The sequence below is a fragment of the Ictidomys tridecemlineatus genome, chromosome 12, assembly GCF_052094955.1.
Source record: "Ictidomys tridecemlineatus isolate mIctTri1 chromosome 12, mIctTri1.hap1, whole genome shotgun sequence".
Taxonomy (NCBI): domain Eukaryota; kingdom Metazoa; phylum Chordata; class Mammalia; order Rodentia; family Sciuridae; genus Ictidomys; species Ictidomys tridecemlineatus.
Genome location: NC_135488.1, coordinates 76,186,962 through 76,201,314, shown reverse-complemented (window position 1 = coordinate 76,201,314; position 14,353 = coordinate 76,186,962). Strand labels below are relative to the sequence as shown.

Genomic DNA, 14,353 nt, shown 5'->3' with positions numbered 1-14,353 from the left:
GGACAATATTTGTTTTCAATTCATCATTCTGGGGTGATCCAATGAACACTTTTATGTTGCTATTTCTTGAAGAAAGGACATCATGAAGTTATATGGTTACACATGCCTACAGTGGATCTACCAGATTCTGGGAGAGCAGCAATGACACTCAGAGAAGCTTAACTTGGTAGCATGATAGCAACACTGGGAGAGGTGAGACTGTTCTGACTCCTCTGTACATCTCCGTGGGGTGGGAGGCATGTTTTGCACACCCTTGACTCTGGGGGATAGCATTGGCACCACAGATTGCAGCAGCATGCCTCTCCCACCCTGATGTGGATTATTCTGCCAGAGATACATCACAGCCACTAGAATCAGAACATCAGTTCCCCCTTATCTGTGGGGGATACGACCCGAGACCCCCAGTGGATTCCTGAAGCAGATATTAACCAACTTTTACATATACTTTGTTCTTATCCATATATGTGTCATAGAGTTTAATTTATAAATTAAGCACAAGACAAGATTAACAACAATAACCAATGATAAAATAGAAAAATCCTGACTGCACACAGTAATAAAAAATGTTAGCATCGCTAAACTTGTGCTTTGGTAGCTGATCTGATAACCACATTGGCTTTAAGTGACTTTTGGGTGAGGATATTTGCAGTGTGGATAAGCTGGACAGAGGGGTGATCACGTGCCAGACAGGATGGTATGGATGGGTGAGATTCCATCACACTACTCAGAGAAGTGTACTATTTAAAATTTATCAATTGCTTACTTCTGGAATTTCCCATTTAATATTGTCAGATGCAGTTGATGGATAGTTACTGAAACCATGGAATGTGAAACCCCCATGGGGGAGTATCTGCTGTTATCTTTGGCACCTTGCACATTGTGTGGCACGTAAAAGGAAGCACTCAAAAAACATCTGTTAGCCAGGTGCTGTGGTGTGCACCTGTAGTCCCAGCTACCTGGGCAACATTGTGAGATCCTGCTTCTTAAATAATTGTTGAGTAGATGAAAGAAAAGAGTCAATCTAGAATTAATTTTAGGGTGATAACATAGAGTGGCAGGGACTTCAATTGCTCAAGCACTGAAGAATTTTCAAGGATACAGCTTGTAGTATTTGATAGTATAGATTATAGGGCTGGTTCTCCTTCCTTCCACAGTACTAGGAATACAGTACTTCTTAGCTCTTTTGCAATTAGATAAAACTGAGAAATTGAAGCCAATGAAATATACAAGCAATTGATAGATCCTATTTCCAAGTCCAGGTGTTTAGCATTCCACTGGAAGCTCTCTTCTCCTTCTCCAGGGGATTGCCTATTCTAGATTGTGTGTCTTTCAGATGGCAGAACCTTGGCCCCTGAGACTGTATGTGATGCAGTTGCTTTTCTCTCATTTTCCCAACTGCATTGGAAGATTTGAAAATCTTGAAGAGAGGGTTATTTTTTTTAAGTAATCCCTTCTGGAGATATTTTAGTTGAGATCTTAAAATCTAAAGGAAATGAAGGGGTACGACATCTGGAACAGTGTCCTGAGAAGAGGGAGCAACAAATACAAAGGCCCTGAGTCAGAACTGAATTTACTGGGTTAAAGGAAAAAGAGAAAAATCAGTGTGTCTGAAGCAGAGTGAACAAGAGGGAAAGTAATAAGGTCAGGAAAGTAACTGGTATGGGACAAAGATTATACAAGGCCTTTTAGATCACTGTAAGGACTTTGGCTTTCACTTTGAGGTGGGAGGCATTGGAGCATTCTGCATATAGGAGTGACATGATCTAACCAATGTTTAATGTATATGAGAACAGACTGAAGATGGCAAAGGGAAATAGCAGGATGTGCAGTTAGGAGGCTCCAACTACAACCCAGGTAAAAGATGGCGGTGGTTTGGATTAGTGATGATAGTAGCCATGGTGTGAAGCTGTAAGATTATGGACATATTTTGAAGGTAGAACCACTAGAATTACAGGGGACTAGATGAGGGATATGAGACAAGAGGTAGAGAATGACTCCATGATGTATGGTCTGTGCAACTGGAAAATGGAGTTGCTGTTTCCTGAGATGCGGAATAGCATAGGGAGAACAAGTTTGGAGCTTGGGTTTGGAGAGTTTAGATTGGAGATGCCCATTGGATACGTATGTGTTGTGAAGGGCATCAGACTAGGTTATGCTGGCAACCTCACGTGGACTGGTAATAATGACCAGATTAATGAAACAACTTATTTGGAGACTGAGGTCCAGTTTCTTCAAGGGGAGAATCAAATATGAATGACATTTGGGAGTCTAGTCCATGATTTCTGTTAGACAGACTGGCCTAGAACTGAATTTCCCAATCACTGTGTTGAAGCTGCGTTTCTTTTAAAATTAGCTGATGATTTATCAGCAAATATACACAAAAGCTGTCCTATCCCATAGGTAATCAAAAGGCCAGAATTTCCCACTCTTTGTGTGAAAAATGACCTACAATCATCAACCTCAAAACTCCTCTGCCTTCTTGCATCTTGGATTCATTTCCAGGTTTTCAGATGTTAGAGATAAGCATTGAAAAAAATATGTATATTTTTTAAAATATATTTTTTAGTTTTATTTTTTTCATTTAGTTTTATTTTAATTCATTAGTTTTATTTTATTCATTTATTTATACGCAGTGCTGAGAATTGAACCCAGTGCCTCAGATGCTCTACCACTGAGCCACAACTCTAGCCCTACGTGTATATTTTTTAAATTAAAATTTTTAATAAAAAGTTCAAATTAATATGCAGAACAAAGGGTTTTATTGTGTCATATTCATACATGCATATAACATACTTTGATCACACGCCCCCCATATTCATGCTTACTCTTTAAGTATAAAAATTTCCACTTCTCCTATAGAGTCATGTTTGGTTTCTAAACCTGTTACCATAGTTAGAACTCTGTTCTCTAGCTTTCCCTAGTTGCATTGTTTACATTTCTTAGCCCACAATATCTGAACCATTTTTTTCTTACCACTTGGAACTTCCATTTACTTCAAACCTTTTCTTTGTGAAACATTTGTATGTTGTAAATTGGAATTGGGGGTACCCCCTCCCTTTTTGGAGAAATGATAAGAATAAGGTTTGTTTGTTTTCAGATGCCAGCTCTACATCACTGTTCTGCAGGCTCTGCATGTTCCGCTCCTAATTGCTGCACACATGTTGAACTTGACAGCACCCTGTCCATGGGTGGTAAACAGTGATTCATTCCTTATGTTACAGTTCTGCACAAGTGTCATTTCTGGGACTCAGTACTCATTGAATGCTTAGTCATTTGTTATTTCTGTTTATTTTCCCTAATGTTTACATCATTTCTTGTCTTGTGGATGATGACTACTCCTTCTTCTTCTTTTCCTTTTTCTTGTGTTCTTCCTGTTGTTTTTATTTTTTTCCTTTTCTCTGTCCTCTTTTTTAATACTCAGTGTGCATTGACTGTTTTGCACAGGCCTAGCAGTCCAAGGAGATCTGTGCTTTTTCCACTAAAAGGAAGGGTTCCATACCTACGTATGTCACTTAACTCAGATGCTTTTCTGGGGAATCTTCAGGTATAATATTTAAAGGTAACTGCATTCTATCAGCTTGTAAATTTACAGGTAGCTGCATTCTATCAACTTGTGAAGTGCAATACACTGTGTTGAGGCATTATATGGAGCCAAAGACATTATCAGTCCAGAAGCTTTGATAGGATTCAGGGAGAGTATAATGGGTGGAGTGGGCCACAAAGGCAGAACTCTAAGGGTGCCCATTCTAAAGAATAGGGGCCATTTCTTAGAGAAGATCAAATGTAAGTAGCAGGCAGGATCTCTGTATGATTGTGTAGATTGAAGTCTCCACCAGGGTGCCTCGCTTTGGGACAGACAGGGGCTGGAGTGCAGCTTGTGGTTCCACCATACACACATGTGTGATGATTAATTTTGTGTGTTAATTTGCATGGGCCATCGCACGTCCAAACATTATCCAGGGTATTTCTGTGAGAGTGTTCTGGATGAGATTGGCATTTGAATGATTGACTAAGTAGAGCAGATTGTTCTCCCTATAGTGAGTGGGTTTCATCCAATCCATTGAGGGCCTGACAAAAACACCAAGGTGGACTGAGGGAGAATTCAGTGTCTTCTGACTAGGACATTGGTCCTCTGCTTTCATACTTGGACTTGGACTGCAACTGTCACCTTTGACTCTCTTGGTTATTAGGCCTTCATATTCTGACTAGAGCTGTACCATTCGCTCTCCTGGGTCTCCAGCTTACCAGCTACAGTTCTTGGGTCTTAGCTTCTGTGACTGCATGAGTCAACTCCTTCTAACAAATATATGTGTGTGTGTGTGCGCATTTGTTCATGCATCCATCTATCTGTCCATCTGTCTTACTGCCTTTGTTCAGGAGAACCCAGACTAATATAGTATTTGAAACCCCACCCCAGGAAGGATGACTTTTTTTTTTTTTTTGCTAATTCATACATAGTTTCCCTCTGGATTATTCAAGGGTCTGGCAGTGACTGGAGAGGTGGGAATATATCTTGAGAACTGGAGAGGTAGGAATATACCTTGAGAACTTATGGCCCCCTTCATTACCATGTGACTTAGAGATTGGCTGATTTGAAATTCCTGTTTTCTTCACAAGTTATGTAATATGGGTCATTCGTGCAATTCTAGAGGGACAGAAGCAATTGAAAGCTGTAGTTCCTCTGCTAGATGAGTGGTGAATCTTTATAATACCTTTTCTGTTAGGAGAAAGATATAACAAAATAGAGATACTCTAACTTTTGTACTTCGGTGTCACAATTTATACTTTTCAAAACATGTTCCTTTGACTGTTATGACAGAAATAAACCTGATACTTACTATCATTTTAAAGGTGTGGAAATAGCTGTAGAGGCTACAGGGTGACCATGGCCTGGTGGTTAGAGGTCAACTCTCTTCCCTGGTTGAGCTGCAGTCCAGACTCCTGGGAGCTTTCCACCTACGCCAATGGGGCCCAGAAGAATTTTTAGATCATTATAGTGCTCTTTCTAAACAGTTCATTTCTTAGGAAAAATAGAATGGTGTGTTTAGGGGGATATTTTTCTTAAAGAACAAACACTAGAAATCAGGCTGGTGTAGATTCAATTTTTTCCCCAAGAAAATGGGCATATAATTATATATTTTAAACTCATTTTCTATTCTTGCTGTCCAAGGCTTCTTCTATTCTATTTGCTGTAAAGATGATATACACATATATCTATGGATACAGACGCATATATCTCTTTGTTCAGCAGTTTTCTGAAAAAAGAACTCAAACCGGCATTTGCTCAGGGCAGTGTGATATCACAAAGATCCTTGCAATAGAGGCTAACTGAGAGGTCATGTTTGCAATACCTGACATATTGCTCCTAAAATAAGAATTATTATTGGTGTTCATCCACCAAAAGAGAAGCAGTATCTTTATGATACAGTTGAGAATTCTTTGTACCCTAGGGAGAAGATGGAAATCAATGAGCCAGAGAACCAATGTTTTGCTTTGGTTTTTGACTTCTACCCAAATTGGTTTCATGAGTTCTTGCACTTTTATGTAACCTTCCCTCTGGGGCATTTAGTGCAGATTAGAACAATATAGTCAGCTACACTTCCAGCTCTGGAAATACCACCTTGGAGCAATGGCACATTATATTTATGAACATTAGAAATGGATTCCTGAACCCTTTTCTTAATACTTGTGATCTTCACATATCATCCTGGGAGCACTGGCTAAAGTTAAAAGCAAGGAATGCGTAAGAGGAAATGGTAGAAGCTGATCTCAGTCAGCTTTCCAGAATGATCTTCATTTGGCTGGTCACTGGTTAGCAGAAATCCAATTACAGGTCCCAAGATTGTACCCTGTGAGGAACAGGAAGAAGGTAAATGAACATTTTTGGCCCCAATGAGTTGACACCCTCCTTGGAGAGATGAGACAACCAGTAGCAAAAGTGGGGTGAGTCTTATTTTCCTACTTATTTTCACTACTCTTCAATATGATGGAGGTTGGACTAAGTCCACAGCGGGATTTCCTTTAAGTCAAAGAATTCCCTAAATTCTAAGCAATTTCTTCTAGTTCATTAAGCCTCTACTTGCCATTAGTTTATGATAGTGCTTCTCAAACTTGTAAACCATGTCCTTTTAAGTCACCTGCAGATATTGTCCAAAAGTAGATTTAGTAGTTCTGGGGTAGGGATGGAGAATTTGGATTTCTAACAGGTTTTTTTTGGGATGCAGATGTTGCTGGTTCACTGATCGTAGGATAACTAGTAAAGGCCCAGAGTGAAATTCACCTCTCAGGAACTCTATTCTTTTCCTGTTCTTTCTTTTGACACCATTTCTGCGTGGCTGGGACCTCTTATTCCCTCCCTCTTTCTGTCATTTCTAGTTTCACTCCTTATCTATTATTGCCAAAAGAGCATTTAAGGCTGGTTTCTCCTCAATCAAGCCTGCTTAGAGATCATTTGGCCAGTCTGGGGGGTCTAGCTTCTCAGAGAATTATATTTCTTTTTTAAGCCCCGATATGTGCATTGCTTTTCATTGCTAACAAACTTAGATTAAGTTTTCTAGAATGCAGAATCCCTTAACTGTCCTGAATATCCTTCCAAAGATTTTGGTGGCTTTGGTCTCTCCTTTTTGCTTGGAAGTGTCAACTGATTGTGTTGAGGAGGTAACATTACCTCTCCAGTCTTATTCATGGCCTCTGATGGGTAGGTAAATGGTAAAATGCAAATAGGATTCTTAGGATACTATTAGACATCCCAAGACCCAGAAACGAGTGGAGTGTGTAAAAGAGGCTGTTGCCATGACTCTCACTGCAAAAGAACAAGTAGAAATCATGAGAGGGAGGCAGGCACAAGGATCCCACATACTGTTCTACTGACTGCATCAGAAGCAGCCTTCAAATACACATTTACAAGGGTTTATTTCTGACTGATAGAATCAATGTTCCTGGAGAGAATTTGAATTGTTATAAAGCACAGCTTGGTTAGGGGCTTGCTGTGCGGATCAGCAGATGTTAAACACATGTCATTCATTTATTTGGTACAGGTTACTAAAGACCTCCAAGGTCAAGCACAACACAGAAAGCTCCTCCCCTTCATAGAAGAACTTACCTTAAAGTGGAAACTGTAACAGCAAGATGAAGAATAACTGCCAATGATATATGTTATAAAGGGAAAAAAAATGATGAACTCAAAGACAAAGGAGGCTCTGGTCAGCCATGGTGACTCTCAGCAGTGCTAGCAACCTGAGGCTTGATGGTGGATGATTCGGCCAGCAAGCAGCATAGTGTTCTTACGTGGGAAGCAACATATGCCAATATCCCTGAGTGGTAAAGAGTGTGATTGATCTAGGAACTTCTGCAGATGCTACCAGAGAAATAGGAGACAAGTTATGATTTCCTTCCTGGCAAATTAGTTTGCAATTTGGACTCCTTTCCCTTATGGCTAAAGCATTAGGATTCCCTTTCTGCTCCCTTCAGAGATTGTTTTCATTTTTTACTTGCTGTGCTGCTAATGCCCAAATCCTGGATTCCATTGAACATCCCATTAAAGATCTCATATGCTGCTCCTTGGAGACTGCTGTGGAAAGTCAGGGGCGCAACAGCCACCCTCCTAGATCTCAAACCATTCCTGCTTCCTCTGGTGAAGGTGATCTTTTGGAAGCCACTCTACACATGTCGATTAACTGCAGGAGTCTGGCCTGAGCTTTGGATCCCTTTTCTGTGAAATGGAACATTTGCCACATAGATGATTCAATATCATGTGCCTCAGCAATGAGAGGTCTTGTACAGTCAGTCACAGTGTGGCTGTGGCACCCTGGAAGTTTCTTTCCTGAATCACAGTGATCCTGAATTTGTCCTGTTCCCCCTCCCCCCCATTTATAACTTTTGATTATATTGGGGCACTTGAAGAGATTCCCAGGTGACACCAATGCTGTCAGGGTCCAGGGTCTTGAGGAGTAGTCCAGAGCAGACTTCCTGACCTGCCTAAGAGCGAACTTCCTAATCAAACTTGCATACTCTCAGGGAAACTGATTTCTGTGTTAGAAAATCAATCTATTGAAAAAATTGTGAAGAGGTGTTTTCATGTAGAAAGCTCTTTATCATGTCTATTTCAGGAATCTTAACAAAGGGACTGGAATCTTCCAGATCCTATGGGGCAGGTTTGCACAGAGAGACACGGGAATTGGCCAGTTCTGCTGAGAGTTCACCTTGCGGGTTAGTTTTGTTAGGCAGTCTACGCTTTTAGCACTTTTTTTCCTTTCCTCTATCCTGGGGATATGGCTTCTCCAAAATATTTCAGGTGATCAGGATTAGGGTTAGGGTTAGGGTGGCTTTCCCATATGAAGACCTCTTCAGGAAGCCACTTCCTTTTGTACTTTTCCTGCATGCACATCAGAATATAGCACCCCAGGTATGGGGCTTCAGATATATTTGAACAACATTAACTGAGCTTCTACAACAAGCACTTTACATGCCAGATGTAGCAGAGGGTTCACTATTGACTAAGACAGATCCTTGCCCTCCAAAAGTTTTATATATATATATATAAAAGGCTAGAATTTGATGTTTGGTGAAGGCTCGGTCTCTGCTTCATAAATGGCACTTTTGCTGCATTCTCACTTGGTGGAGGGGTGAGAGGAGCAAAGAAGGTCCAACACATGGCAGAAGAGAAGGAAGGGATGAACCTGTTCCCTGCAGCCCTTTTATAAGAGCTAACCCATCCAGGAGGGTGGAGCCCTCACAGCCCAGTGACTTTCCAAAGCCTCATCTTTTACTACTGACATTTTGGGATGAAAGTTCCAAAATATGAATTTTGGAGAGGGGCACTTACATCCAAAACATAGCAGACATCAAAGTGAGAGAGACAAAAAGCATCATGTTTCTTTGAAGAAGAGAAGAACTCCCTTCTCCTTTGCCTTTTCCTTCATTCCTTTATGAAATAAAAATAAATAAATCAATGAATATATCAAATTCAAGTCAAATCAAATCAGAGAGAGCATATGAAGATACATAGAGGACAAATTAAAAAAAAAGAAGAAATGGGGAGGGGAAATATGAAAGTAAGATAAGATAGACGCTAGGTTAGTCAAAAAATTATACTCTTAAGTCCTATTCAATGATGAAAAGTGGGCCATCAGGGGTTGCAATAAAAGTGGTGTCCTCAAAAGTGTCCCCAGTTGCACCACGGAGTTCTGTAGGGCTTGACAAAAATCTGTATGGTGTAGAGAAAACAGAGAGAGAGAGACTATTAAGTCAGAGCTGGAATGAAACTCTTTTGTTGGACAGGATTAGTCTGAGCCTCAGCATATAATTTTCTATATGGGTGCTTCTCAACTTATGATGAGGTTACACCTCAACAAACCCACCGTAAGTTAAAAAGAAGTAAGTAAAAAAAATACATTTGATACAATTAAAGTGCTGAATATCAGAAATTAGCCACATAGTTCCCTGCAGTGCTTCAGTGGATTCTCTCTGTAACTGTGCTGACTGGATGCTTTGGCTCTCATAGTGTCCCACTGCATATCACTAGCTCAGGAAAAGATCAAAATTCAAAGTACAGCCAGGCGTGGTGGCACATGCTTGTAATCCCAGCGACTTGGGAGGTTGAGGCAGGAGGATTGTGAGTTCAAACCTAGCCTCAGCAATTTAGTGAGGCCCTAAGCAACTCAGTGAGACCCTGTCTCTAATGTAAGATAAAAAAAGAGCTGAGGATGTGGCTTGGTGGTTAAATCCCTTTGGGTTCAATCCCTGGTACAAAAAAAAAAAAATCAAAGTATGATTTCCACTAAATTTCTATTGCTTTTGCTTTGTCACAAACTTGAAAACTTGCAAATCCAATTATTGTTAAGTTGGAGACCATATGCAATTTAATTGTTTAGGTTCTCGGCTAGAGGTGTGGGCTGGAGATTGTGGGAGTGGAGATAAGGATGGGCCAGTGCTAGGGATCTGAATGAGGTACTGACAGTGGAGAAGTCCAATGGGAGTTGTTCAAGAAAAAGGCAGGGAAGGCTTTCCATACATGAGAGAATCCCATCAGTGGAGAATATGAAAACTGGAAAAATATGAAAGATGAGACAAGGCATGAGGTGGGAGGTGGAGCTAGAGAAGCAGGAAAAGGCACATGCCCATCTCATGTGCTCTGCTAAGAAATGTGGCTTCACTCTAAGGAGAGGTGCTGAGATGACAGCAGAAGATGACAACCCTTAGGCAGGGGTTGTATCTGCTAACTACCACATTAATAATGCCACAAAATGAACCTCCCCAACAAGTAGTAATAAACAGTAATCATATATTCTTGCACACAGACCTGTGAGTCTGTAGGCATGGCTCTGATCCAGGCTGCAGTTCTCAGGTTAGCAGAAGATGTGGCTGAGTCTGGGTCCCAGACCAAAGGAAGAGCAACTACCCAACATTAGCTCTTCTCTCATTGAAGTGTGAAAGTACAGGTGGGTGAGTGGACAGACAAATGCCTCTTGAGACTTCAGAGAATAGTCATACCATCATAAAATGACTGCTGGAGCTCCAGCCACCCATCTTCATTTGATACAGGAAGAAGGTAGAAACACATGAAAAAAGGGCACATTCCTCTTTTAGAAGTCCTGGTAATATGACCCAGTGAATCTCATTCATATCTATTCATATCCTAAAGACCAAATCTGGCCAGGAAGTTATGTATGACTCCAGCATCACTTAATATCCTAATAACCATAGGCAGCCACATTCCATTGCTAAAGCAGGTCACATGGCCTAGCACCATACCATGGGAGGAAGCAAGGTCAACTCTCCTCCTTGAGTGGGAGGTGCCACAAAGTCAGGTGGAGAGTGGTGGTACAATAGAGGGAGGTTGTGAAGGATCATGAGTGATAATTTAGTCTATCTTGGGGATGAGGCAGGTAGACTTGACTTTTTCAGATAGTTCACTTGGGCAGTCATAAGGAAAGCAGAGCTGAGAAAGGTGATGCTGGAGTTGAAAGGACCAGCGAAGAAGATCACATAAAATCTCATGAAAACCTGGACTGGGCAATAGTGAGGTAGGATAAAGTTGGGTTGATTTAAAACACTATATGTGATAAAACTATTAGGAATAATGACCTAGGCTGACTTACGACTGTTTTTCAGATACCTCCATTTAACTTGGAGAGTCCAGGTTGGCATTAGTAACAGTTGTTGCCTACCTAGTATTATTTTCTTCTCTGATTTTACTTATGATATTAATATGTCCAAATTAATAAAATAGTCATAGATTCTTGACAAGCTCTGGTTGTCAGGATATAAATGGATATGAATGCGTTTCAATGGGTCATACTACCAGGACTTTTAAAAGGGTAATGTGCCCTTTGTTTACGTGCTTCCATCTTCCTGTCTTAAATAAAGATGGCTTGCTGGAGCTCTAGCAGTCATTTCAAGGTAACTAGGCCAAAGATGGCTGAGCAGAGAGAAGGATTCTACCTTTGATGACATTCTGAATGACCCCATGCTAGCCCTCAACTGCCAATCTTTAAAATACCAGCATATGAGTGAAAACCCAGACCTCCTTTAGGTGACTGCTTTGAGTTTCTATACCCTGATACCACATAGTGCCTTAGAAACTTAAAGCAATAGTATTCATTAAATAATAGTCCCTAATCAATGACAAAATTAGAAACATTAAAACTTCACTAAGATACTCTACCTCAAAAGTGTTTGGAAATTTGTGGAGAAGTTTTTCTTTGGTTTTCTTCTTCCTTATCCTCCCAACACAAGTTCAAATTTTCCTTCAAGCCATCTATTTGCCTTCTAATGTCTTCTTAGATGTTAAGTGATTTGAAGGAGTTAGCAGAGAAAGCACTTGTTTTAGTCAGCTTTTTGTCTGTGTGATCAAAAGACCTGACAAGAACAGTGTCTTGGTTGGCCAACTCTATTGCTCTGTACCCAATATGAGGCAGAGAATCATGGAGGAAAGGCATGAAAGAGGAAAGCAGCTCAGGACATGGTAGTCAGGAAGGAGAGAGAGAGAGAGAGAGAGAGAGAGAGAGAGAGAGAGAGAGAGAGAGAGAGAGAGAGAGAACTAGTTCTGCTCCCCAGGGTAAAATATAAAACCCAAAGACACTCTAGTGATCAACTTCCTCCAGCCATACCCTACCTGCCTACAGTTACTACCCAGTTAATGGACACTTGTTAATCCACTGATTAGGTCAAAGCTTTCAGAATCTAATTGTTTCACCTTTGAACATTCTTGCCTTATCTTTCACAGGAGCTTTTGGGGAACACCCCATATCTAAACCATAATAGCCCTGGCTGTTTCAATTTAGAATAGGACTCCTGAAGAACAAATGGAGGATGGAGGAATAAATATAAGTGATGGTTCCCATTTCCAAACAGAGGACTGCCCAGCTATAACATGAGCAACAATAAGGTTGCATTTCTGTAGAGTTATCTCCATAAAGAACTTCACAGATTTCATCTCATTAGCAGCCTGAAGCCCAGCAAGGTTGGATGATTTGTTCATGGGCAAAAACTAACAAGTTAACAGAGACAGGACTCATATTTTTCTGACTTGAATTTCCCTTCTTGTGCCAAAACTAGTGTTGGAAACTATGTGAGGAGAACCTTCTGTGGGCATGAGAGAAAGGGAAGTGTCAAAGAAAGATTGCATCAGACATGGTTAAACAGGCAAGGAAGACTTTATTCAAGAGGACTGAAAGACAGACTGAATAAACTCTACTGAGACAAAAGGGTAGGAGTTGTTAAGCACTAAGGTGAGCTAGTGGAAAAGCACCAGAGAACATTGGGGTGGGAGGTTGGTCAATGTGAGGAGGTCACCTGCAATTGCCAACCAGAGCTTGTTGCAATTAGGCTCCTGCCCTCCACAGACCCTGGGAGACAGGATCTGTCATGATAAGTGCCTTCCAATGCTTGTCTTGACATCATTGAGAAGGATGTTAGGGGGTTGTAAAACCAAAACCAACAAGAAGTGGGGAAAAGAGTTAGATTGCAATAGGTCAGAGAGAGGATTTATAATTAAAAGTCCACTAAAGTAAATGCTCTGAGAAAAAGGAGGTCAAGAGCCTATAGTTAGGAAGAGATCTGTGTCTAGTCAAGCTGAGGGAAATGTGAAGGTGAGAGGGCAGCAAATATCACCTTTCCTTGTTCTCCAGAAAGCCAGGTCTCAGGTCTCAGCCCCCAACTGATCACCTTTAACAGGTAGCAGCTTTATCGGGGATGGACATATGGACATTAACCAGCCTGTGGAAGAACTCTGATTTAGATCCTCAACCTACCACATAGAGATGGTTCCCTCTGCACGCAGGTTAACTGAAACTCTCTCTCTCTCTGTGTGTGTGTGTGTGTGTGTGTGTGTGTGTGTGTGTGTGTCCACATGTGCATGAAAGGTGTGTGGGGCGAGGTTGGAGAGAAAGACAGACCCCTACAGTTTTCTGACCCTATCTCCATCCCAGAAATGACATTCTCAGAGCCAACTGCATCTGCTTCTTTAGGCAAAAATCATATTTTCAGCTCAAAGTTGGTTTCAGCCTACTGTGCCATTGAGTAATCCAAAGACAGAACCCAGAGATGCAGAGTTTCCTTTTAAAAAGCCGTCCTCGTTAACCCTGCAGCAGAAGAAAACGGAAATCTCCTTGGCTGGCATTTCAGATTGCCTAAGGGGACCTTGCTTTTGCTCTGAGGGCAGGTGACTGCTGACCTTAAAATCCAGGCTTCAGGAGGCATAGGATAAAGGTATTTTATTGTCTCCTAAAGGCTTTGATGTTTTTCAAGTAAAAATTTAAAAGATCCAGTACTTTCCCCTGAAGCCTCTTCACAAAGTAGTGGATTTTAGAAAAGACAAAGGCCTGGGGGTGAGTGGTCCCTAAAGAGCAGTACCTGGAAGCCTCTTTTTCCCCTTTCCAGAGCATTAGGGTTTTCTTACCTCTCCCTCCTTTTTTTTTTCTTACTTTTTCTCCTGTTCTCCAAAGTGCACATGGTCGGTTATTCCTCAGGTCCTGCTACCCCATTTTTCCTGATCCCCAGTCCCTTCAAATACCAAGCAGCTCTCCTTTGATTGGCAGCTGTTTCCCTGCCTGGTGACAAGCCTGTCCTGCTGGGGGCTGAGGAGGGAGCGCCTTTGGTCACAGGGTGGCGCGCGCGAGCCTCTCAAAGCCCAGGCGACCACAGCTCCGCACCTGCTCTTTTATATCAACCCCACCCGCACCCCAGCGCTCCAGGAGGCGCGCCCCCAGCCTTCCCGGGTGGGATAGCGAGGAGCGCTTCTCTGGGACCTGGGTGACAGTCGGGCGGCAGTAGCTTCTGGCCCGCGGGAGAGCTGCTGCGGGCTGCGAAGGTCCCCGGCTCTAGGCTCCTCCTCCTGCCGGCCCCCCACCCT

At 41.7% G+C, this 14,353-nt stretch overlaps 1 long non-coding RNA gene across 1 annotated transcript; it reads right to left on the bottom strand.

Moving 5' to 3' along the window:
- Positions 1-2,742: 2,742 nt before the first annotated feature.
- Positions 2,743-14,162, bottom strand: LOC120884901 (uncharacterized). Its single transcript, XR_005727316.2, has 2 exons — positions 4,839-14,162; positions 2,743-4,717 (listed from the first exon to the last, which is right to left on the bottom strand). It is a non-coding gene; the product is annotated as an uncharacterized LOC120884901 (long non-coding RNA).
- Positions 14,163-14,353: the final 191 nt, after the last annotated feature.